This window comes from Haemorhous mexicanus, chromosome 1, assembly GCF_027477595.1.
Source record: "Haemorhous mexicanus isolate bHaeMex1 chromosome 1, bHaeMex1.pri, whole genome shotgun sequence".
NCBI lineage: Eukaryota > Metazoa > Chordata > Aves > Passeriformes > Fringillidae > Haemorhous > Haemorhous mexicanus.
Genome location: NC_082341.1, coordinates 92,751,210 through 92,778,272, shown reverse-complemented (window position 1 = coordinate 92,778,272; position 27,063 = coordinate 92,751,210). Strand labels below are relative to the sequence as shown.

The following is a 27,063-nucleotide window of genomic DNA, read 5'->3' as shown; positions in this document are numbered from 1 at the left end:
TAATTCTGAAGGCCCATGTTCAGCTTCCTTTTAAATGACCTAAGCTGATCTAAAGGTCTATTTTAGGCTTAATGTTAATACACTGTCAACAATCAGAACTGTAAGTTTCCCAGGGAGCTGGAATGGAAGTTTGCATCTAGTAGCAGTTCTTGTATCTATATATTTTTAAAAATGAAATAAATAGTTTTATGCAAAAAATTCTAGCTTAGTAAGATTTGTACATGCATATAGTTACATTTTAAAAGGAAATGGGACAAGCATTTTTCTCTTTCAGTTTTCCCTACTTTTATTTGCCTTTTACTCCAACCCTGAAACCTTAAAAAGGAGCTGAAACCAACTAATGTGCAACTTTTTTTCCTCATGTATGATATACATATATACATATTGTGTATGCCATGTGTGCTATGTGCATTTCTAGCTGCTCATTTGTATATACCCACATACCTATATGAGTATATATGATGTATATATATCCAATCCAAAACCTCACGGCTGTCTTTCATATAGCCACATCTTAGGGGCATGGAGAGGGCTGAAATCCTCACTCATTGTGCAGCTGCTCTAACCTCTATACTGGAGAATCTAGCTGGAGAATGTAAACTGAAAATATTCTTGAACACCTGGAGTAAAACTGCTCTGCCCCTCTTTCAGGAACAGGGCTAATATATGAAAAGATAAGATTTATAGGGATTTTCTTTGTGTAGTTTCATTTCACAAGTGAATGTGTGGAGGAAGGGTATTAAGTAACAAATTTAAGGTGAATGGTTTGGATGGGGTGGAGGGTAAGTAAAGGAAGTAATTTCTGTCTGCCTGTATAGCAGGGTACAGCAAGCCTCTATTGGTATCTCATTAGACATGACTAATCAGCACTCAGAAATGAGTGCTGGCTTTTGTTTGTTTTCTTGTGGATTTGTGGATTTTTTCAATTTCCAGTGGCTGAAATCTCATAGATGAGAGTAACTGCATGATCTTTACCACAGACAAAAGCCTGTCAGCCCCCAGTGTTTTAATCAAAGCAGTAGGGACCTTTAGCAGTGAGTCCCATTTAGCTACATTTCCTACCCTAACTGCTGAGTTTCTCCTGGGGGAAAGAGCAGCTCTGTTGCCTCCCAGAACTGCCTATCACGGAGAAAGTACTCAAGCACGACAGTCTTTGTGATTTAGAGATGTAGAGCTGTATCTGATCATTTCTTTGGGCTTTTCTTCTTCTTCTGACAAAGAGACTTTTTGTGCCCTTCTAAATGCTTCAATATTTGTTTTCTTTTGAGACAGTGGACAGCAAGGATATTGAAAGTGTCAGAACTGTTCAGTCTAGAAAAAGGAAACCAAGGTGAGATGTGATAGGTGTTCAACTGTGTTGAAGTATAAAGATGAAAAGAATAAACTGTTCTTCTTGTGCCTCATGGATGAGACATGCAGCAATGAAAATACTTTATGGCAAGGCAGATTTAGGTTAAGCACCAGGAAAACACTCAGTACTGTTAAGGCACTGGAATATATGTCTGAAGGTTCTCATTATTGGTATGCAAACACCTGCAAGGAGTAACACAGTTATAATTTCCTCTGCTTTCATATAAAGGTGTGAACACTCAGAGCCTCCCCAGTCCTGTTTTCATTAATCTATGGCAATGAATACTGTGCTTTGTGAAGGCTGACCTAGAACAGAGGCTAGACAGAGTTAAAGAATAAAGAAAGTATTTATTAAAAGGCTTCAGTGGATACACCTTGGGCTGCACAAGAGCCCAGCCAGGGCTACACTCAAGATGAACGCAAAATGGTCACACAATGGAGGACAAGTCACAAAGTCTCACGCTTTTCCACAAGTTCTGGTCCATTTGGATATTGGAGCTAATTGTCCAATTATAGCTTCAGGTTATGAAGTCCCATCCTTCTTGTTTTTCTCTCTTCATTCTGCCATTGTTTATGCTCTTAGGCCTGAGATTTGGATCATTTGTCCTTGGTCCCCATCTAGAGAAGGAATTGTTTTGTCTGCTTACTCTGTGAGGAGAGCTTCCTATTCCGTAATATGAAGCCTAGAACTACACACTAAAGCAGTACAGAATCTGAAAAATAAGAAAGCTAAAACCTGAGGCACCAATAGGAAACTGCCTCAAATTCATACACAACGTATTACATTCTGTACTTGATGGATTATGCTCTATATGCTGGATTTATATTCTATATTCTGTTCCATAGTTTTGATTTTATCATGAAAAAAGGATCTATTTCCTATACTAACTTAAAATGTGATACTTAGTTGCATAAGTCACTCGGTAACTTGGCGTAATAGTTTTATTATTTAACTCCCTGCTTACATACAACAGAAATTTAAATTCTAAAGTACAAGGCTTTTACAAATAGGAATACTTTTACAAACCTGGTAAACAAATTTGAAGTTCATAGCTTTGATGCAGTTGTCCCTGCTGCACTAATTTAGTCATTCTGCAGTAATTTGTGATGTGTTTTATTCCATGCCATGACCATGGATGGTTTTTTTCACATTTTCCTCGAAGAGTGGTCAGTGGCACATACTTAAGATCAGAAGGTATAGATTCAATTTGCCTGGCATACCTTCCAAGCTGGAAAGATTGCTTAAGTGTTGATTTTTTAGATCAAGGTTCTCTATGTGGACTATAAGGCTTTGCAGTTGAGATGGCCCTGTTCCTTAGCGGTGTGCTGAGCCTTTAGGAAACCATTCATACATTTGGCCTTCTGTGGCAAGAGATTACACTGCATCATTTCATGTGGTACAAAAAACCTTCCTTCACTTAGTTGTCTGCTAATTTTACTGGCAGCTCTGCTATGGCCATGTCTTGTGCTTGTCAAAGCGAGGGAATGACTTGCTCATTATCTTCACAGCTTTCAGGATTATAACATTCTTACACCTCAACTTAGCCACCTGAACCCTACTTTTTTCTATTTTGTTTCTCATAGTATAAGAATTTTGGTACTTCTGCTTGCTCTATACCTTCTCTAGCTTTCTTATGGCTGTTTTGAAACTGGATGGCTGGAGCTGTGTAAAGTACTCAAGACACGGTTTCAGAATGCATTTGCTTGGTGTTGTGTTTATGTCTTCGGTTTCACTGTCCTAAAATTTAGATTTGTCATTTCAACTGCCGCTGAATGTTTAGGCTGAAGTTCTAGAGATTTATATGCATGTTCCTTTCCAGAGTGGCAATATCTGTCTTAGAGACTGAAAGAATGCAGGTATAAATGAAATAAAATTTTCATTTAGCCACATCACTTAACATTTATTGACACTGATACTTTACATTTATTTATTACTCAATATTGTAAGAGCCTACTGCTCTGAGTAATTATGTAGCACAAGAAGAATGGTACAGAAATCCAAATGTTGCAGTCCTTGTCCAGTGGACTGGACACTAGGAAGCTAGACCTACCTAGGTACATTCAAGCACCTGTTTGTGAGACTTGATTCATATTTCAGTCATCTCTGCCCTATTATTAGAAGAAAAATGGTTTAGACATACCTCTTTATCCATTTCCATGTTCAATGGCATGGCTTGAATAGGGACTTTAATCTAGATATATAACAAGAGTTAATTTTTTAGGGATAAATATTTAACATTTTATGGATTTATTTGTGTTGCTTAAGTGTTATTACTCTTGCAATGGAACAAAAAGATGATCGCCTATTATGAAGCTATTAACTCTTATATAGGTGTATGATATTAATTTAGAAAATAGAAGACTGCATGGAATACTCATTCCATGTGTCTTTACAATTAGTTTGACTACACTAAAGACTGTTATTCTTAGACTTATGCCAGACTGTTAATATTTTATTTATATTATGGATATGTAAGTATTTTAACTACAGAGCAGAAATAACAAAAAGATTTATTTGCATTTTACCATTTCCTGACATTTGACCTTGTCTTGGGGTGCTTTGGTATTCCTTCAGTAAAAGCAGTGGTTTTTTGTTTCTGTGACCATGGATTTACAAACACATATAACATATTTAAAGTAATATTTTTATAGCTAAGCAGATACAAACATCACTATTGGTTTTCTATGTAACTCTTTTTAGAGTCCAAGAGTACATAGACATGAACACCATCAGTAAAGCAGAAAACAGAAAAAAATCTGTATGTGCTGATGAGAAACTTCTTACTCCTGGGTAGTACAGGGGAATTTGAATCACACTTAAGGGGGAGTTGGGAAGGTAGTTGGAAAAGTGAACTGGTAAAAACTGGAGTGTGTTACCTCTATTCTGAGAGTGTCAGTTCAGACAGCAATTTCAAAGAAAAAAAAAGGAAAAAAAAGTTCCACCGGTGGTTCCAAAATTTCCAGCAGCCAAAGACCTGGTCTGTGTGCCATGTTGGACAGTGCATACACACTGTATACAATGGAAGAAACTTAATGGCACCCAGTAGTGCCCTGGGGCATTCTAAAAACAAAGCACAAAGGGCAAATATCTTCATGAAGACTAAGCCTTAGTCACACTTTTACGCTAAGTCTTTCTAGGGAAGTGGTGAGGCATATCCCTTAAGCAATCGAGCTATTAACTAAGCTGCACTTGCTCCAGTGGCAGCAGTAGTAAAGAGGAAAGAAAGACAGCACCTCAGATTAAAGAAACCTTAATGGGACTTGCTCTGCTTTGCTTGTTTGCTTCAAAGTTGCACGAGTGACTATGTTAAGCCTAGTTTCTGTCTGAGGGAGTAAGGGGATAGAGGTTGGTTGGGAAGCATCGATATGCATTGGGACCCAACGTATTGCTGCTTTACCAGGTGAGATTGGAAGACAAGGAAGGCATGGGTTATTATTTTCTAGTATTTTCATTCTCATTTCATGTAGTTATCAAAAAGAACCAAAGTACGCACTTCTCAATTTCACAACTTTGAATCCTTCAAAGGCGTGTTTTTTCCCTTTTCCCTGGAAAGCAAACTGAATTCCTCAAACATCTGTCAAATGTTCATGTTGAATTGTTCACTTCTATACTCGAGAATGTGAGTCATAAATGCAAGCTCAAGATACTGCTCCGCTTTTCCGTAGGCTTTAGTTTCAGTTATATTTGATTAGTCTGTAAACATTGTAAGAGACATTTTAACAACCTTTCTGACAATATTTTATTCGAGATGTGTTTATCAGTTTGGATAAATATCAGTTGACCTTGAGCATTATATTGATTCCATAACTGATTATATTCAGCAGATATTAAAATAACTAGTGTTCATCCACACAATATCTGCAGCCAAAATAGTGTTACTTTATAATTGAATAAAGATTTAAACCTACAATAAGTACAGATTCTTTATTGATGCATAAATATACATGACTAACTTTTCCATATACTGTTTTGAATTTGAAAAATACTCCCTTGTTCCAAGATTAGCCTGAAAGCTGAATATCATGTACTAATCTCATTCCAAGATTAGCCTGAAAGCTAAATATCATGTATTTACATAGTACCCATTAAACAACTCTTTTTAGCTCTTGCAAAGTGCTTATTCTGAGTCTCTTCACCTTTAAAGAATATCACAAATTTTTCTTAGCTGACAGCAATTTTAATGTCTATATACTGCTTTGACAGGCAGAAAAGGTATAAATACAAAATTATACTTGTCTTTTTTCGTTAAGTCTTAGGTGAGCAAAGAAACATTTCGAGTTGGTGAAAGTTTTGCTCCTTGTTTCTACTGCTTTTTGCAGCTAGTAGCCTTATTGAATATACACAAGAGCAAACTCAGATTACTGAATCGTTCAGACAGAGTTAACACAGATGGATAATTCTAGCACGTGGTCTGGGTCTGCCTTCAGGAAATTGCTTTGTCCCATGTGTTGTGGGGTCTCAAAGCCACAGCAGAATGGCTGGGTGTGGAACAGATAATGATTATCATAGAATGGGAAAGAAAATTATGAAGAGTTACACGGCATTCGAAAACAAGTTTTCTCTAATCTTTCTTAACCTTCGCTCTTCCTGTAAGTAGTGTCCTCAGAGAAGTGCTACTCAATGCAGAAGCAAAAAAGGATACTGCAGTATAATGGTTCTCATTTTTCAGTAAAATCTGGGTTATTACGATTCATTTGGAGTTTGATCCTGTGATATTTAATCTCAACATTATATGACATCATTAAAGACATCTTATATTGTTTTTGCCTATGGTTAGAAATTATGTCTGCTTAATCAATTCCATTATGCATTCAACCATCCATGACACATCAAAAGCTAATAAGATTTTTTTTAAAACTTTGCTTGCTTAAAATGATTTCCCTCCAGATCAAGATGCAGAGCACAAAATATTAATCAGTTTAAATAAATATCAAGACTACCCAAATAATATGAATAATTGGCACAGTGCAGTGCCTACTGCCCAGTTCCCAACAGCTGGTCACACTGGCACATGGCACCATCTCAACAGTCTTTTAGATAATGACTTTGGCATCTGCCGATGAGCGTTTGCTACTGCCCACAGAATTTACAACTCACAAGTGGGAAACAGAGGCTCCAACAGAACTTTTTTATGCAAGGTCTTTGAAATTTATTAATGTAATGCAAACACAAGCCTTCCAACCCATTAAATTGTTGATGTTATGCGAATCCACTCTGGAATTGCAGATCCTCATTAACATTATTTGCATGTTAATCTGCATCTTTTTAATTAGTGATATTATTTATGCACATAATTTTCGCCTACTTGTGCCAAGGCTGAAGCGCATTAATTAATCTACTGAGATGCCAAACTGTTTATTTTCTCCCGTACTTTTATTTGTTTACATGGTGTTTTGGATTCAGGGAAAATAAAAAAGAGCCTCAAGAATAAAAGCAGAAAGACAAGATTAACTAAAAGCTCTTTTTGTTTTCATAATTTAAATTGTAATATTAGCCAAATGTTGTGTTTCTTCCCTCAGAGATCGGTTATTCAGTTACATTACCTTGATGTATTATTAAAATTTATAATGGACTCTGGAGGCTTCTTTTAGTTCTCTCCTTCATTTACAGAATATACTCAATGTTATTTTAATCTTCCTACAACGCTTCCATGCATAGGCAATGATCAGTTCTCCCTTGCGAATCTCCAGTGCTGCTCCACTTTGCACAACTGATAAACATTTAAATAAGCCTTTTCAAAAAAGAATAGCATACTAAAATTATTAACCCATTAATGGAGTTAGGAATTGCCTGACAATTTGTCTTTCCTCTAACTAGGTCAATTGTAACGTTTATCTGATCAACAGCAGTGAACTAGTCTTATCTCCGAATATTGCATGCCTTACGTAGACAAGCTTAGAAAACATTGACTTCAGCATTACCTTTACATTTCTTGCATGCTTGTCTATTATATTTATTGGCATTTCTTTCTTTCTTTCTTTCTTTCTTTCTTTCTTTCTTTCTTTCTCTCTCTCTCTCTCTCTCTCTCTCTCTCTCTCTCTCTCTCTCACACACACACACACAAACATCCAAAGATGCACTTCCAAAACCAGTCTTCTCTACTGAAAAGCAGCATTAAAATATTATCTTTTTCACTCTCCCGTCTCAGGGGAAGAAGTGTGTTCCAGTTGCATGTAGGAAGGTAGAAGTATTCCCTCCTCACCTGTAAAAAGCTCTTGTTTGTAACCTCAGAAGAGCAGTGTGGCATTCAGATTTTAAAACTGTGCTGCGTGCATGCACAGGAAATCTTTTACTGGGTCATGGCTTAAATCTTTCCCAGGATGGACTTCAGACCAGTATGATACTGGAAGAAAATGTCAGATTCAAAGGCATGGAAGGGTTATTCATGCAACAGGTTGAAAGTGTTAGCTATTAGAATCTCCATGTAGGCTTCAAATGTGGAAATGAATCCTTAGAGATGGTGATTAGCAGAGAAAGACAAAAGAAGCACTCAGATATGGAAAAGATTTCAATGCATGAATGCTGCATGTAACTTCATGTATGCATGCAACATTTCTCTGACTAAAATGTATCTTTTGCATATTTTTTCTGGTTTTTTTTTTTTTTTTTTATTTTCAACTCCTTTTTTTTTTTTTTTTTTGTGATGGTTCAAGCACACTCTTCTTCTAGGAAGGCAGACCTGGATGTCACTGTGTGACTGGCTGAATATGGTTTGTTAGTTGAACTCCCATCATAATTCAAACATCCTCAACCTTTCCCCCATGCCATGGCTGTGAAGAAGAGTAAGTTATTTTAATACACAACTGGGTATACTGACTCTACTTGCTCATGGGTGTCACAGAGCAGGTTTTAAATTTTGCAATCTCAGTGGTACAAAACACCTAAGGTAGAATCAGAACAGCCAAAATTTATTAAGACTCTATTTTCTCAACATGTCTGCTAATACTTTAGACTAATGCCCCATAACTTTTGATAACAACCAATACTGAGCTCCTTGGATTAAGGTAGGGAGAAGACTTTAATTGCAGTAATCAATATATTAGGCCAGCAAAAATATTTCTGCACCTTTTTATTTAATCTGTGGCATATTTTGAAACTACAATTTAAATGTGTGCTTGTATTAAGTACTGTGTGGTTCTCTATATTTGCCTTGGCAGAAAAAAAGGATATGGTTTTATAGTTTATTCTTGAGAAAGGCAAGATGACCTTGAAATTTAAGTTCCTCATAATTCACTGAAAAAATGGGGCAGAATTAAGACTGCATAGGCAACTTTTTCTTTTCCCAGTATCAGTTAAATATTTATGTTTCCTTAACATATTTTTCTTAACGAAATCTCAATATATTTATTAACATATCTTTGTATGGATATGCATATGTATTGCATAGAGCAAAAGACAAGATGGTGAAAGAGGGGATAAAGAAGTAAACAACTTGCAGAAGGAGCATTGTTTATGATGTCTTCTCAAGCAAGATGTGATGAACTGGCAAGTGAAATGTGCAACATATCCCACTAACATAACAAGAAAACATTTACTTTTGTTTATTGCTTTTGGCATAAGGTACAGAAACCTGTTTTACTGATATTTTAGATTTGCTTAAATGCTTTAATGTCATACAGTTTGGGTTTTGCTGCATGTTTTTAATTTTCAGATATGTTTTTTAAAAAAATTCAACTTCAGAAGTCAAAATCACTTAAAAAAACTCTTTAAAGAAACTAAATAGTAACCCTGTGAAAATACAAAAGAGTATTATCACTAAGTAAGTAAAGAAATGATACAACAGAGATATTTATACTCAATCCTTACAAATCTAAACTCACCCAGGTCACACAAGAAGCTTGTGTAGAGCTAAAAATAGAATTCACATCTCTAGACTTTCACTTTTGTCCCTTTATGATGTTTATGTCTGTTTGGCATTAGCTATGGTCATAAAGGGATCAAATTCATTGGCTATTTAACATTATTCAAATGAGAAAAATGAACTTGATCTCTAGTCTTTTTCGAATAAAGGGAACATAATATGAAACTTGTCATTAGTCATTATTTTTTAAAGAAATATAAATACTTCATAGAACTTATTATTCACCATGTATTCACTTAAGGCCAAATTTTCAGCCCATGGGATCACTCACGCAGATTTGCCTATTTGTCTGCACACCAGGATTGGCACAAAGTGGGGTGGTTGTGTATGGGAGCTGGTAACTGGACTCACAGTAATGTGACGCACACACATTCAGGAACATAGCTTAGCATTTTCTACAGCAGTATATTACTGAAATATGTGTATATTCAGACAACTTACTAGATGTCTATTGGAAATAAAATACAGCACAGAGGAAAAACTCTAGGAATTTCCTGGAGTGTCCAGAAGATAACTTCCTCACATGGCTGGTGAGAGAGTCAACTAGGGAAAGAGCCCAGCTGGACCTGTTTGTGAGCAGAGATGGACTTGTGGGGGACAAGATAGTTGGAGCCTGTCTTGGGCATAGTGATTGTGAAATGATAGAAGTTTTGATTCTTGCAAAAGTAAGGAGGGGTGCAATCAAAACTGCCATCTTGGGCTTCCAGACTGCAGACATTCATCTATTTGGAACACTGATTTGTAGAGTCCCTTGGGAAGTAGTCCTGAAGTGCAAGAGTCCTGGAAGGCTGGGCATTCCTCTAAAAGGAACTCTTAAAGGTGCAGGAGCAAGCTGTCCCCGCGTGCTGAAAGATGAGCCATGGGGAAAGAAGAGCAGCCTGGCTGAGCAGAGAGTTATGACTAGAACTGAGGGAGGGAAAAAAAAATGCTTATAACATTTGGAAGAAGGGGCAGGCAGCTCTGGAGGATTACAGGGATGTTTTGATGTTACACAGGGAGAAAATTAGAAGGACCAAATCCCACCTAGAATTTATTATCCACACTGCTGTAAAAGGCAAAAAAAGATATTTCTATGAATAAATCAGCATGAAAAGAAAAGCTAAGGAGAATCTCCCTCCTTTATTGAATGTGTTGAGCCAGGGAAGGGTGGGTTAGATTGCATATTTGGAAAAATTTCTTCACCAAAGCTGTTGTCAAGTACTGGATCAGGCTACCCAGGGAAATGGTTGAGTCACCATCCCTGGAGGTATTTAAAAGACATGTAGAGTTGGCACCAAAGGGCATGGTTTAGTGGTGGACTTTAATGGTTGGACTGGTGATCCAAAAGGTCTTTTCCAATCTAAATGATTCTATGAAAAATTCTGAAATTTTACTTCAGCTTTTCTTGGTGATTCAATGGAAATTAAGCTTTTAGAATGAATATAAATAAGATATTTGTTGAAATCACCTGCAAGTGCAGAAGGATAAGTAAAGATTCTGAATAATCTTATTGTCATCTCATCTGTAAGTGCATTCTATGATTATTAAGTGTTGCCTATGTTATGAGACAAACCAAAATTTTAACAATATTATTAATATTATTTTTACAATAATTTTACTTTTCAAAATATTAGATAGTCCACATTTTTTAACTGCAACACGTTTGTTGTAATTAAACTCTTCCTCTAACAAACCACTCATTATTTATCATCACCTAAGTGAGCATTTTATATTTCATGTATGGACCTAAGCCTTTACTTCCCCTTGTAGACAAGAGTAACAGATATTTTTTATTTTATTATTTAATTTAATTTATTTTATTTTATTTTATTTTCTGCTGGTTGAACCTGTAAATCAACTTCAGATATTCATAGTTACAAATGTGGAAGTTAGTTTTCTTAACATTTCTACCAATACATAGAATATTCTGTGTCCAGACTTTGCTGGTATAGTATGAGAGCACAACATGCTAAATCTGATTTCTTTTTCTTGCCATGACACAGAAGAACAAAATAATCTCGATTTTAATTCAGTTGAGAAAATGGTAATATATGATATTTTATGATAAAATACATTCTTTAAAAGAGATAATGAATGAGCTCTTTTTGAAGAAAATACATCCAAAACTTAATAAAAAATAAAAATAAACTGGAATATACCTTGAACTGACTTTTTTTCTCACAATAATCCTTTCGGTTTTCCTGGAAAATACACTAGAGTTTATGTGTTTTGTTAGTTTTAAATTAAATTGTTAAAACAATAGGTGCTTTCAGTTAGACCATGCAGCTTTAATGATATGAGAAGACTTCAGCAGAAAAGGGTTAAATCTTCTCTTTCTGATTTACCTACGTATCAAATAGAAAAGCAGGTATTTGCCTTTGAAGTAACCCAGTGATAAAAATCCTGATAGGTTTAGTTCAAGTAGCTTTTCCCTGAAAATTTGAGCAAATTAACTCTTAAATTTCAAGTTTATACTTTATTTTTCTGCTAGGATCCCCCATCCTTAATTGTGTCCCTCCTGCTAATCTGCTCTCTCCACTGGCTACCCCATCTCCTCTTAGGAACAGAGTCACACCTCAGCTGTACAAGATGCTGGATAAAGCAGCAATGATGTATGACTATCATTCCTTTTCTTTTTAAACATATTCTTACTCATTATGGGACAGAAAGAAGTCAGGACCAAGAACTTTAAAGAAACAGGGTAAAATATGCTTTCTTATCTTTCTCAACCTCATCACTTTTAATCTATTGAACCTGTTTATTCTCATCCAATGTGCAATGTTAAGTGCATTTAGGGAAGCATTTCATACACAATTATATTGTGGCGAAAGTGAGAGACATCACTTTCTATTACTTAAAACTGCAAAGATGTTTGTTAGAGGTTTTGGGTGTATTCTTTATCAAGCTCTCATATTTCACTGAGTCATTCTTGTTAAATCTCTTCCAATTATGTAAGTAAGGAAAGGATGGCTATGCAGTGACATTTGCACTCTCTGTGTTGGTTTACAACCTCTTTAATTATAACCAGTCTCTAAAGCACTTTCACATACCCTTAAATACAGCTGATCCTTTTTATATAATTTCATTTGGCTGTTAGAGTTTGGAAAATATCCAGTAAAGCACTTCAGCAAATTCAATATAGTACATACTATAATTAATATAAAATCCAATAATGATGGTAAACTGGTCTTCCTAGAGAACAACCAGTAAGACATCATAATTTGGCTATTGGCATAAATATTTTTAGTGAATTGTTTAACAACTGTGGCTTAGAATTCACCCTGACTGAAAATATGAGGTTTAAATACTGTGTTGTGTATGCAAATAATATCAAGGATACTATACCTTAAATGTATGAGTAAGCATATTGCAAATTTACATTACTACCTGTCCTCTGCTACAGCTGCAGAGGATGAATTAACATGTAGTTTCACTCAAGGCTTAGCTTTACGTTTGCTTCAATAGCAAAAATGCCAGAGAGATGCACTGAGCTGCATTGTTATTCAAATATTTGTTCCAGTATTTATATTCATATGGGACTGTGCACAGAGGAAAAAGAAATGGTATCTTTCATCAACAGCCATTAAGTAAAATCAAGCAGTTAAGGCAATTTCACTTTCTGACATATATACCCACTTAAAATATCTATTCTATATGTCAAACCAGATATTGTAAAAGTGGATTTTAATGGGAATAATGTATCTGACTTTATTTTAAGTGTACCTATCATTCTATATTTGACAGGCAGCATCACAAGGCTTTCTAACATGCAATAATTTTGGCATTCTTCTCTGTAATGACCTGTCCACCCAGAAGTATCTCTAAACTAGAAGAATGAATCTCAGTCTGAAGAGAAAAATAAACTCCTCAAAATCAGCTTCTTTTCAAGATGCTTCCAATGTTATTATTCCATTAATAATGCATTTTTAGTTGTCAAAATTGATCAACATCATAGTTTTTTCCTAGATACTGTTTATTATAAATCCCTTCGTAACAATACATTATTTTGAGGTGAATAAGAAACAAAACCATTCACTGTCAAAGGGAATTAACAGTCAGGAAGCTATAGCCTTTCAGATGGGGAAATAAGAAAATTAGCATACAGAGATCTGTTTTAAAATATCAGTATGTATTTGTTGGCATAAAAAATCAACAATGTGTAGCCAGGCAGAGAGATTAAAGTTACCTGAAGCATTTCCTAATTGTTCTCGTTGGCTAATTAGAAAGTAATATTTGAGCAATAACAACTTTTTTCTACGGTCTCTGTCAGGGTTTGTATCACACAAGATTATTATATTGAGAGCTCTCTCAGGAAATCAGGATTGTTTAAATCAAACTTTGCTATTATAACAACATTTTAATCTTATCCTCAGAGCTTTTAAAATATTATTGTTTGCCAGTTACAACAAGAATCCAGGCTCCACATGATGTTTAAGTATGTTGAATAAGGGGAGACATTCCATCAGAGAGATCCCCATTGCTAGAACAGATGGGCATTGTCTCTGTACTGTTAAACAGGGCGATGTGGAACATTTCATTTCACACATAAAGCAAACCCAGTAAAATTAGCTCTTTTCACTGCTTTTGACACTTTGGTGGAGACAATCTCCTCTCACCTGGGGAGATGACTATAAGACATCTGAATCAGTTTTGACTTGGGGAATTCGGTATGTAAAAACTGACATTTTATTTTTTTTCAGCTTCCCACCCAATGCCCCAGATCCCTAGAAAAACCTGTTAAATGCTAGTGAGAAAAAAATGATGACGTTACACTCTCCTTTATCTCACACTAAAAAAAAAAAAAAAATCAATATTTTCATACTAATTTTTATTTATTATTTCAACTAGAGAAGTTATGGTTTCCTACTGCTCCTCAGTAATGACAGCATTTACCATTTAAATCCTAGATTTCAAGACATCTTTAGGAAGTTGGTCAAATGTAATTACTAAAGATGGGACTCTGAGTTACAAGGAGACTGTGTTACACATAATGCAACAGGCATAAGTCATTACCAAAACCAAATTCCAGATATTATTATGAGACAGTCTTGATCCCCAGTAATAAGAGCTGAGGTACTTTGAGAGAAAATAGCACAGAAGTCATAAACCAGTGCTCTTATTGATATATTATGAACTGGCAAGATACTTGATTGCTAATTACCTTCACACTTTCAAAACCAAAATAGAGAAAATCTCAAAGCATTTTCCTTAGACTCTGAAAAGTGGAGGTGACAATTCACTATCCATAGTTATGGAAAAAAAAAATTCAAGTATAATGTTCTCATGTGTGATCATACCAATAAATGACTTCCAGTTTTTTTTGCATGTCTCAAACCAAATTTTTACTTACTGGAAAAAAAACCTAAAAACAAAAAACCAAAACACAGCCCACAAAAATAAAAAAAAAATCAAAAACCTCCAAAAAACAAGCAAAGAAAAAGCAAACAAACCCAAAAAGCACCAAAACAACCCAAACAAAAACCACCACAAAAAACAACAACAATAAACAGCAATCAAAAAAAACCCCAAAAACCAAAAAACACCCTAACTTTCATTGCAACCTTACTTATAAGGAATGAAAATAATACAAAAGATAATTTCCTGCCAGTTATATCAGGTAATTCAACCTTTTTTAACTACCAATAAAGAGATACAAAACCAAGATTTGTGCAGCCAATCCTTTAAGTAACTCAAAAAAAAAAAAAAACATTTGATATAATCAGGTTATTTGCTAGAGTACTTCATTCAGCTGCTTTGCCCTCCTTGTTCCATGCTTATTGTCAGAATTAGGAAGGAAGACCTGACCTGTTGCACCTGTACCTAAATGGGTATGTGTTTACTTAATTCAGATGGGCAAATTTATCCCCAAATGCCACTAAATTGCTTCCTCTTGTAGCCAGATACAGAAGAGACAACAGCTAAGTGAATATTTCATCTCTGTCAGCAAGTTCATTTCTGAGCTGACCCTAAAGCTTCATTCAAATATTGTGGTGTCTTAATTCAAACCACCACCAATACACTCCATTTCAGTTTCTCACCAAACTCCAAACTGGATTGCTGCAACTAGAGTCCAAATCAGTAGAAAGAAGCTCCTGCATTGAAAACAACATTCCTGAAGAAAAACGTTTCAGTATTGTCAATTATCATCCCAGATTCATGCCAGGATGATTAAAATGTTCAGTTCTCCACTGAATTACTTTTAGTTGGGTATCATTTACCACAGACAGAGTCTCTGCAAGCAGGATTGTGTGTAGCTTATGAGCACACAACTTTTCCTTCCTTTTTTTTTTTTTTTTTTTTTTTTTTTTCTCCATCAATAATGCTACTTCTGTCTGATTTAACTTTTCTGGTCTTGTGTACAGTTAGCTAGTGTACTCTCTCACAACCCAGCAACATCCATCTCCTACAAAGCAGGGTAAAAGTCCTATATTGGTGCTTCTAAAGGCTGGACCCTGGGACAGATCCCTGACAATCCCTGGCCTGCAGGCTACAAGGCTCCTTTGGGGAGGTACTGAACAAGAAGTAACAGCAGCTGAAGCCAAGTGTGATTTGAGCATTTTTGGACATAATTTTCACAAACCACAAACTATATGTCTGTATATTTTGACATGCTGTCTCCATCAAAATAACACAGTAGGAAAAAATTAAAAGCAATGCTTCTTATTATTTAGCTAATAAAAATAGAGAATCTATATAGTACATTTATCAGTGTACTTTAACATATTAGATTGATTAAGATAAGTTAGTTGAAAATAATTCAGCAAGAATTGAAAATTCTCTTATGGATGGCAGGAAATACTATGTTATTTTTCACAAACATTTAGAGAAAAGTTGACGAAATCTTTTTTCTTAACTAAAAAATTATTTTCCATTCTGCACCCTGGGAAAAGGTAACCATTTTCATCTTAAAATTATCATGATTTTAAAAATTTTACCTGTCATTTGACTAAATGTAATATTGTAGGAGAGAAAGTCTTCAAATTTTTAATCCTTTCAAAGTTACCAAAGAAATATCTAAGAAACTGCCTATGTAACTAACAATGTATTGCCAAACACAAAGCCCCATTTTTCTTCTTGCTATCTCCTTAAAGATATTCAGACCAACTTTGTCAGCTCAAGACTCTTGCACAGTGCATCCTAACCTGAATATTTAACAGTCATCTGTGCTACTTAAAGTTTAGCAATCATTTTTCCCACATACTTTTCCCAACTCAGAAAAGAGGGTTCAAGTTTGAAAGCGTGCTTTGATTTGTACAAGAACACAGTAGCCTGTTGCGTGCCACTCCGATCTGAGGGCTGTCACTTCTTCCAGCCATCAAGACACTTCTGAAGAACCAGAAACCTGTCAAGTACTACTCTCTGTCAAAAAGCAAAAAGAAAATACGCATTTTGATCTGGAAATTCATCTCAGACCAGGTACATCGGCTTGCTGATGACAATTGCCTCTCCACAAGTCTATAATGTTTTTCTTGTATGGTTACATGAACCTTGTATCTGTAGCAATCAAAGTGTACTTGAGTATATGACAAGATGCTGAACTTAAGAACAAGCCTAAAGTCCCAGCTGGTTTTAAAGTTAAATAGAATGTGAAGGAGGTAAGAGTTTCTGACCAGAAAATAATTGTCTTATGGGGGAAACTGTACTACCACAGGAGGCAGAAATAAAGTGAGAAAAAAAAATCCAATCAGAACCTATTTTTCACACACTTTCCAAATAAGACACTTAGAATAAAACAAACTCCCAAATAATTACAGAAATTATAACCATGACAAGGTAATGACAACCATTTAAAGTACAAGTATAGGGTTACTCCACAGCTAGCACTGGAAGTGAACTATGAGAGGACAAAATGAGTTGATGCCTGTAGAATATGACAAGCTAAGCAGCTGGCCTAAGAACATTTGACCAAAGAAGGTCTCATCTACTCAGTACAAAGTTTTTGTGACAACTGTTACTGACAAGAAATAAATGGAACCATTTGAAGACAGGATTTTGCAAGACCAGCTAACGAGTCACAGACTTGTCTGTGTCCCAGCTTTAGCCGGTTCCACATGACCTTTGAGAGGACTCTGAAGAGCTGTTGTCTTCTTCCACTGGTAAAAGTGCAGTTTTCCAGTACACATTAGCAGTATTTATCTTAACCCAACAACTTGCCAACATCTTAACAAGCAATTAGAATAACTAAGATATGACTGAATTTTTCTCTGATTTCTAATTGCATCACAAATGATTGCCTAGTATTTATTGAATGTATCAATGTATTTATTCTAAAATGGCTCTGTTTCAACATGCAATTTTCAATTGCAGAAAATATTTTTTTAAATTGTTCTATATTGCTTTTGTTCTTCATGTGGGAGATGCTGTATTTTCAGAGCGTTTTCAAAGACATAATTTTAGACTTTATAAGACTTTTAGACTTATAATTAACAAATAGTTACTAATCAATGTGTAGAAACCACTTATCTACTAGGATATGCAACACAAATATTATTAATAGGAATAGATATACCATATGCATATTTTTGGTTCAATGGAGAGAAACTTCCATAGATTTTTAAGGGATAAGAAATAGATGTCTTACATATGTATGTGCAGAAAAATATTGTTGCATAGACATTTAGATTTGATATATGGGAAAAGAGGCTTCATCCAGACTTGCAAATCTAGAAAAATTGAATTTCCTCAGCTGGGACCTTCCCCAGCTGGTCCTTGACCAGTGCAGCTGGTTAAGCAGGTTTCTCCAGTGGTGTTCATTTATTCTTTGTCTGTATTTTGACCTCACAGGAAGGCAGACAGCAGCATGTCTTCACATCTATTGGTTCATGGGACTGATATGTAAGTACTCTAGTGCCTTTTCCTCAGATCTCTTAATTGCTTAAAAAGAACTACCACATAAGTACTGTTAGCATTAAAGATGCATGTAGACCATGTCCCTGTATCAGTCCTGTTGACTTTCTTTACCAGTGCATTTCTATAGGTGCTGCTGCTGTTTGTTGCCACCCTTCTTCCCTCTTTTGCAGCAATAGCTTTTCCTGTTGGCTCAAGCAGTACTCATGTCCCCTCAAAAAAAAAAAAAAAAAAAAAAAAAAAAAAAAAAAAAAAAAAAAAAAAAGTGGCATAACTTGACAGGCTGCTTTACCAAAATTATTTCAAAGTCACTTTCCATACGAAACTGAAATATATTTATGAATAACCAAGCTGCTGAGTAATTCTTAAAGGTTTTGGTTCAATGGTTCTCTGTTGGTATTTTTATCTGTGCCATCTTCTCTTTTGACCCTCATCTCTTTTGACATTGTCACTTTCCTCTTTCTCTGTTGTTCCAAAATTTTTTTCCTTCCCTTTCTTTTTGCCACCTCAGTCATACAGCATTTACAGCATCAAGACGAAAGGCCCAATGTAAGACAAGAGTTTTTTGACACTGGTGTTTGCCTAAGGTCAGCAATAGAATTCTCACATTCAGAAGCAGTTAGCATGAGGATATCAAGTACCAACAGAGAAAATATGGTGTTTTGGAGGTGGGCTTTGGGTAAATGAAAATTTGCTTGAATGCTGTATCACCCCAGCTCCACAGAAAACTATGCTAATTGTGTCTAGTACTAAAAGATCCAGCAAATGTAGAAATAAGGACAAGTAAAGGGCGTACTTTACGGTGAGCTAAAATCCAGAATGGCAATTGTAGATGCTGTTGTGGTCTGCTCATGTACATTGGTCTGAGCATGGTGCTAAATAACACCAAAGTAATGGGTTTGATACTGGTAGAGGCCATTCTTTTATGAGTTGGACTTCAAGATTCTTGTCAGAATATTCTGTGGTTCTGATAACATCTGATATATTCATACTATGTTCATTAAAATATTCATTTTACACAACTTGATCTTTGCCTTCTTTATCAGATATATTGCTCTGCTTTCCATCAGTGGCCATATATTATTTTTCAAATAACACAGATACCCACACCCACACCATTATTACATCTGAGCTTACCATAGCTTCTGACTGTTCAGCTGCCAAAAAGATCCATATATTTACATTATAGAAGGCAAGGATGTCTTTAGACAGCCAGCAAGGGTGCCCATTCCTACCTACATGTAGGTGAGATACAGGCATCATTGAAACTAGATGTTTAGATGTAAAGTGAAGAGAGTAACAGGGTGTGGAAATCCTTTCAGTTATATTACTTTTATTTTTTCTTCTCTGTATCTCCACTCTAATTCTGAATTCAAAACACTCAGTTCTCATTTTTCTTGTTTTATCCCTGTCAACTGTAGACCTCTGCATTGCATGGAGTAGGCCCACACATGGTGCCTGTGGACACCACACAGCCATTAAGTTGTTCACTAAAATTTCCATTTTACACTTTCAAAGATTTTACTTACATTTTTCTCTGTCAACATGATATCAGGTTTGTCTTTTCTTGCCCAAGATTTTGTCATGCGATGTGAGAGGACACCAAAGAGATCCAGCGTGGGTTCCAACGAATACTTGCAAATAGAGACTTGCAGTGCCCCTTTGAAACAGAGATTCCAGAGACAAAGAACACCCTCAGAAACCCTCTAAGATATAAACAGAGATGGGCAAACAGGTCTTGACAGTTCCTCCAAGGAAAAAGGTTCCCAAACTTACCAATATTTCAAGCTGTGGGGTAGAGTATTACATAGAATAGAAAATGCCTAATCCTGGTGACCTTCTGCAGCCACCAGCTTTTCTGTACCAATCCAACAGCCTGTCCTCACAAGTAATTTTTATAAGATTATGTAGTTAAATCTTAAAATAAAGATAAGTTCTAGATATTTTTTCAATTTCTGGAGATGCACTCACTAATGAAACAATATCTTTATAACTGACAGACCTGGGATTTTCCCAGAACAATAAAACTGTAACCAGGATTCCATAAATCTCAAATGTGAATGATTGCAGGGCATTTCAAGTAGGGAGAACTGGCACATCACTCTTCAGCCGTAGCAGTTCCAAAAATGCAGTGTCTTCATTAGAAACACTATGTCATACAGGGATAAGGTAAAATAGACACATTTGTCTGCTGCTCAGTAAAGGTTGCAGGCAGATTAATTCATCTGCTCTCCTCTAAAGCCTTTTCTCTTTCACTGTCTGGCTCCAGCAATTGAAGTGACATACTGCTAATGCAAAAAGCTTACCTTAAATGCTCCCTGCCCTTTCCCTGCTTGGTACCACAATCATAATATGCCTGGGGAAATGGTCTGAAGAGAGATCTCCCATAACCACTGGTCTCAAGACCAACTAGAGATTCCAGTCAGCATGAAAAAAATAGAAAAAAGCTGCCAACCATGGCCATACAAGGCATAAAAGTCTGAGGCACGTAGCAGAGCTACCTGAATTGTGGTGAGTTTAAATGGATGAAAAAATTGCTCTTTGTCATATCAGAAAGTCTCAAAGACTGAAGAAATCCTGCTGGTATCCCTTTGTTCCACCCAGTAAAGGCTCTGATAAGGCAACACAACAGGATGCTTAGAAAAGCTGGCCAGTAGATGATCCTGAGGTGTTTGCCCAGGGACTGGAGCTTTCACAGTTTCTGTCATGAATAGGACAATATGCCAAAATGGGCTGTAGACCAGTATGGTCCTTTAGGGAAGAAGTGTCTGCAATAAAGACCAGTATCACAAGCTCCTCATGTTTGAATCCATTGAATTTGGATTCTCAAAGTGATGACCAGGTTCCCCATCAAGGCTTCCTTTACTAAGGGCTGCTGAGGGGGCTCATGCTATTATGGCCACAGACAGACACAGCAGGGGTGGCTGAATGCACTGCATGTTCATCACCGCCTGCCTAAGACCTCAGTGCTTGTTTTCCTATCTGGGATGAATAGGAAAGAAGAGAGGGAAAAAAAACTTTGGGATGCAGTGTTGAAGATGTAAAGGAACCAATAATGATTACAATCAGATTTGAAAATGGAGCTTGTGGTGCTTAACACAAATTATCAGCTTTTGAGGTAATTTTGCCTTTTTTTTTTTTTTTTTTTTGCCAATATCTATGCTAGGAATAATTCCTTAATTTTATATGTCTGTTGTTTTCCAATCTGTGACAGTCCTTCAAGCCTACAACAACACATAGACTTCCATTTAAAATATTTTTCATGCAGACTTCTTAGTTTTGAGCCTCACTTCAGGGCCAAACCCCCAAAAATTGAATGAATTCATTGCAGTGAAGTAGTAACAGATAAGATACTAAACATGGATTGCTCCAGCCCAAGTCTAGCCTCTGGTGATAAAGCCTTTGAAAAGAAAGCACACTAAGGAAATTTCCAAACATTAAAGAAATGTTCAAAGAGAATGGGTAGGTAGTGTAATCAGACAGACATCTGGTTTCTGATTTCAGGATCTCACTTTCCTTCAGGTATCCTGCCTTTCGGAGTAAATTAAATACTAAAACAGAGAGTTTGAGTTGCTGCATTATCCATCTGACTGTCTGAGGATGTCCATCCTGCATATTTCCATTAGTATGATTTTAATTTCAGATTTGTGTGTTTCAAAGTGATTTACTGCTAAGGGAAACCACCCATTTGTGTCATAACATTAATTCCAGAGTCGGATGCCAATGTTTTGTGGATGAGCTGGAGATTCCACAGACAACTCTGATACCTCAAGAGAGAAAAGAAATTTCTCCAATGCACTCAGGTGGTCCCAGATTTGCAAGATGTTCAGCTACATGTAGGTGCTAGACACAGCGTGCCAGAAGCACAGCCTGGTAATTATTGTGTTCTATAAGAACTACCTCCACCAGACTCTCCAGAGGAGCTACCTCGGAGAAGTTCACACTGTCCTGGGTTTCACATAGTCCGAGGTGTCAAAGGTTCCTTGTTGATTAGCAAGGCTCGCCTCTGCCTACACATTAATCTGGCCAAAACCCACTTCTGAAGTCCCCGCACTCTTTCCTCCACCCACAGCTGAAGGTGCAAAAATGATGAAAAGCTGCCAAACAGGCAACTTGGATGTCAGCTGCAAAAAAAAACCTATAAGATTTGTCTTGAGCCTGATCTCAACCTGCAGTGATTGGTGTATATATTCTAGTGCTTTAGAAAAAGGTGTGCTACAAGGGTGATGAGACCATGAGCAGCACCTGTCAAGAACATACATTAAGCTTTATATTAGATACAGCATCAGTAACTTGGTCTTTTCTAACTAATGCTTTTCTAACTAATACTTTTCTAAGTATTTTCTAACTTTCCTTTTTTTTTCCTTGTCTCCTCAAAGTCTCAAATAATTTCATTCTGTAATATCCCAGTGTTATCTATGAGCATTTTCAGAAATAACAGCTCAAACCCATGACCTACAGGATCTTATTAGAAACAGAGATACTTGATGATCATACCCCATTTATTATTACATCTTGAGGCATGCTAGATTGAGAGTTTTAATCCAATTGATGTGTGCCATGTTGATTTTGTATCCCTCTTAACCCATTCTGCTGGTTTTGGCTGGGAGAGAGATAATTTTCTTCACAGTAACTATCATGGGACTAGGTTTTGGGTTTGTGCCACAAGCAGTGTTGATAATGACACATTTTAGTTACTCTGATCAGTGTTTTCCCAGAGCAAAGGTCTCTCCTGCTTCTTATACCACAGCACCAGTGAGGAGGCTGGGGTGCAACAAGCTGGGAGGGGATGTGACTGGGACAGCTGACCCCAACTGTCCAAAGGGATATCCCATAGCATACAGACAAATAAAGCTGGGGAAAGAAGAAGGAAGGAGGTATGATGACCTTTGTCTCCCCAAGTCACCATGATTTGTGATGGAGCCCTGCTTTCCTGGAGATGGATGAACAACTTCCTGCCCATGGGAAGGGGTAAATGGATCCTGGTTTTGCTTTGATTGCATGCAAGGCTCACATTTTATCTTTTAAATTATCTTTATTTCAACCCATGAGTTTACTGACTTTTCCAATTCTTCCCCCATCACACTGTGGGGGGAGTGAGCGAGCAGCTGTGTGGTGCTGATTTGCTGGCTGGGATAAAACCATGACACCAATGCATACTGTAGCATGAAATCAAACGTTCTGTAGAAGTCTAAGTATATTGTATCAGCATTATTACCTTATCAACCCAACTTGTAATCTCACAAAAATATCAAATTAGTTTGACAAGATCTATTTTCCATAAAACCACATTGATTGGCATTAATTATATTTCCCTCCTTTCATTATTAATCGAGTCTCATACCAGTCATCCCATTGTTTTCCTCAGGACTGATGTCAGGTTAACATGACTGAATTTACCCCATTTTTCTTGTTTACCCTTTTCCTGCCTTTGTTCATTTTCTTATAGACGCCTAGGAGTTCCCTATTGTTCAAATAATTATTAAAAGATTCTTTTTGTAATAGATCTAAAAGATACCTTCACAGATAAATATGTTTTTTCACCTGGTATCCTTTCAATTCCTTTACCAGTGTTCTGTTTTTCCTTGCTTCTGTATTTATGCAATTAAATTCTCCTTTCTTTTAACAGTTATACATGTTTTTATTATTTTTCTAGCTGCTTTCATCCGCACTTTACTGTTGTTTGCATAACCTCTGGTTCCTTCTTTCCTCAGTTCTAACACTAGCATTTTAGAGTCTAGTGAAATATTATCAGAAGGTTTCATATGATTATTTATTTTTTGTGATTCAGTCCTTTCAAAAGATGTCCTTCTTAATTATTTTCAGCTTTAACAACTTGATCATTTGGCTAAGATTCCAATTTAATAAAATACTAATTTGATAAGAAATCTTGATTTTTTTGGAGCCTGATGTCCACAGCAGATTCTGAACCCAGAATTAGGGCTGCATTTTTCCACTAGTGTGTCTGTGGAAACAGAGTTTGGCAAAGATAGAAGCCCATGTTAAGTAGAAAGCTAGTTGAAACTAAATGATTATCAGTCAGTGAGTGGAAATCTGATAGAAGCTCTAGCATTTCTAGAGCTCGCTCATACAAATTTTGTTCTCAAGCATTACCTTTCCTTTATAGCCTTCCTCTCAAGGACTGGTATTTACATTTGCTCTTCCCTATTATTAAGTAACCTTTCCTCTATTTTTTTTTTTTCAAAAGATGATCAGTATTTGCAATTTTTTACATAACTTCTTTTCAGCAAAAGATCTTGCTCAGAGAAAAGGTAAAAATCAGTCCAGATGACTTAAACCTTAAATGCCTCAGTCAGCACCCAAATCTCAGTATTACATATTGTTTTTAATTACATTGTCTTACATCTAACAGTTAGCAGAATAAAACCAACACACAAAATAAATGTAGTTCCAGGAGCAGAGACCAAAATGTGGAGTTATGGCTGTCTGTTCTCTTGCTGTTAAAGTGATGCCTTGTCTAACTTGCAGGCTTCTGATTCCATAGATCCAGCATTGATTTCTATTTTTTCTACAGGGAAGGTGAATACTCTTGTTTGAACCACCCTATAATCAATCAATGTATGAGGGGTTTCTTCAGAGAGGGCAAGAGTAAGCCCTTTCTAAATCATGTAAAGCACAGTAAAAGTCTCACACTGCCTTCCTGACTGATACAGCCAGTAGGGGTTCAATGGGGTATAAAAGAGAGTCTGCTTTTGAAACTGCTTTTTTCTTTTGTCAATACCCTAATGTTGTTAGTTTATTTTTAATTTCCAGATTTTCCTCTATAATTTCAATTATTCTTGAGGTGATTAAGGTATTGTCTGCTTAATTTCTAGAAGCAAGTTCCTTAGGGTAAATATAACCGTATTACACAGTACAGAAGTGGAGGCTCAGGGAAGCTTTTGCTTTGGAATGAAAAGCAGTTTGTGAATAGAGGTTCTTATTCTTATTCTTGGGATTTTTGGGCTGCAGTTTTTGGATTTTGACACTCCAAGCCTTCCCACGTCCCTTACTTTTTTTCTTTATTTTGAGCTGGCATGAGGTATGAGAAAAATGTTGCTTCCAACAGCAGGTACTTTTTGATACTGGTAAGAGTGATGGATTTTTTACAAAGTCCCTCTGGTTATCATCTGGCTCTTGCTACAGCTAGCCCATAACTAGGATTTGAGAAGCAATCTACCTGAAGCTCACTACCTCTAAGTCTGGTTGTTTGGTATGAGGAAGCAGCTTGAGGAAGGATTATAACTAATATTTGCTTTTTCATGAAAGACAGTTTATGGCTTCATTGTAAAAGGCAGGAAATCTGAGAATCATGTTTCTGATATCAAATTAACAGCAGAGGCTGTGAATCATTTTATTTCAATTGCTGAGATCACAACATTGTCAATCGTATTTTGGAGGGTAGCTTTTCTCAGTCATTCATGTAAAGATGGCAATTTCACTCCAAAATACCTCAGGTACTCCTTTGAAATGTCTGTTAAATCAGATTATGGTAGGGCATTTAATCAGCTATATATCACATGTAGAACACATTACATCTGAACGTCTAAAATATACTTTACATTTCAGATTAAATTTGACAGTTTTGTTTTGATTTATAAAATCCTATTTAACTTCTGACTTATACTTTTCCTAAAATCCTATTTAATATATGATTGATTCAGCAAATGGACTCAGCCTGGGTGCTTAACAAGACATTCCCTAAGAACCCTTACTTTGGGGCTCAAGGTGGAAGATTTTTAGGACCTTTAGCTTCTGGTGGATATGCAGTAGTACCTAGACTAAAAATTGAATCTTCTAGATATATTGAAAGGCCTGAGGCTTCCCTCAGAGGTAAAGTACATGAAGTGTTGTGAGAAAAGTATAAAATTGCTATTGTTTATATGATGTCACTGTAGATTTTAGTTTGTTTGTGTGTACCTATTAATTTCATTTAACTGCATACATGCTTTATGATAGATACACACTATCACACAAAGTGAATATGCTCTTTCACCAAATTTACATTGTTAAAGACATTTTTAAAAGATGACACACAAACTTACACAAATGAACTGCTGGCTACATAGACTGAGACCAGGCTATTTAAGTCCAAGCTGAGAGATGACCTGCACATTCTAGCTTTCTTCATCTAATGTCTTTAACAGTATTTCCTGTCTTTCTACCAACTGAAGAGTTTTCAGCCACTGAGTTTTTGCAAGCAGACATCCAGGACTTTTGACTCACACATTTCTTATCCAGCTTAATCAGGGTCTATGCAAAGATCCCTTGTTGTGCCCACAGAAGGCCTTTGACCACTTGAGCAGCCTTTTAAGAATCATTTGTGAAATTCTACTGTCTGCATGGATGTCATTTTCAAATTACATTTCTAAGGACGTAATTCTCTCACAGAAATTAAAAAGTCGTGAGTACTTACAATTCTAAATTCCAAGGGGAAAAAAGCAACTTTCCAAAACTTTCCAAAATGTAAATAAATAAATAAATAAGTAATCAGGAATAGAGAAAATACAATCAGTAACAGTGCAACAAAACTATTGCATGTGTGATTTGGCTTCTTTTTGACAAGAAGAAATTGCCACCAATTGAGAGATGAGATTTTATAATAATTGGAAACATGGTTTAACTTGGTAGAAACTGATGTACCATATTTTCAGGGTTTTTGGGGAGAAAAGGGCGCTCTTTTTAAAGTTAGACATCATAAAAAACATTATTTGATCAAGCTTAAAATTATATATTTTCTACTTTTTAAGTTAAAGCTACTACATACATGCTATTTTTGTTTTAATTTTATGGAAGGAATTTTCTCTGCATATGTATGTACGTATTTGTACATATACGTATGTATATGTCTTCTCTGCTAGCATAACAAAGTAAAAAGGTGGGGGGAACTTCACAGCAGAGCAATGTGTAACAGCTGCCTTCCTTTCTCTCAGAAAAGATAGAAAGGATTGTTTTTCCTTTTACAGTGATCCCTTAAGTCATGGCAACCTTCTCCAGTTGCCATTAATTCGACACCCTGACAACT

At 36.1% G+C, this 27,063-nt stretch overlaps 1 long non-coding RNA gene across 3 annotated transcripts in view; it reads left to right on the top strand.

Annotated features, from left to right (window-relative positions):
* The window catches only part of LOC132332190 (uncharacterized), an 89,435-nt gene that overhangs the window by 14,506 nt on the left and 47,866 nt on the right, over positions 1-27,063 (top strand). For 2 of the 3 annotated variants that reach the window (XR_009487813.1, XR_009487825.1), the window contains exons 2-3: positions 16,504-16,607; positions 17,976-18,026. This is a non-coding gene — a long non-coding RNA (uncharacterized LOC132332190). Of the gene's footprint in view, positions 1-16,503; positions 16,608-17,975; positions 18,027-21,749; positions 21,912-27,063 lie in introns of all 3 variants that reach the window. The other variant, XR_009487814.1, reaches the window with a different exon arrangement.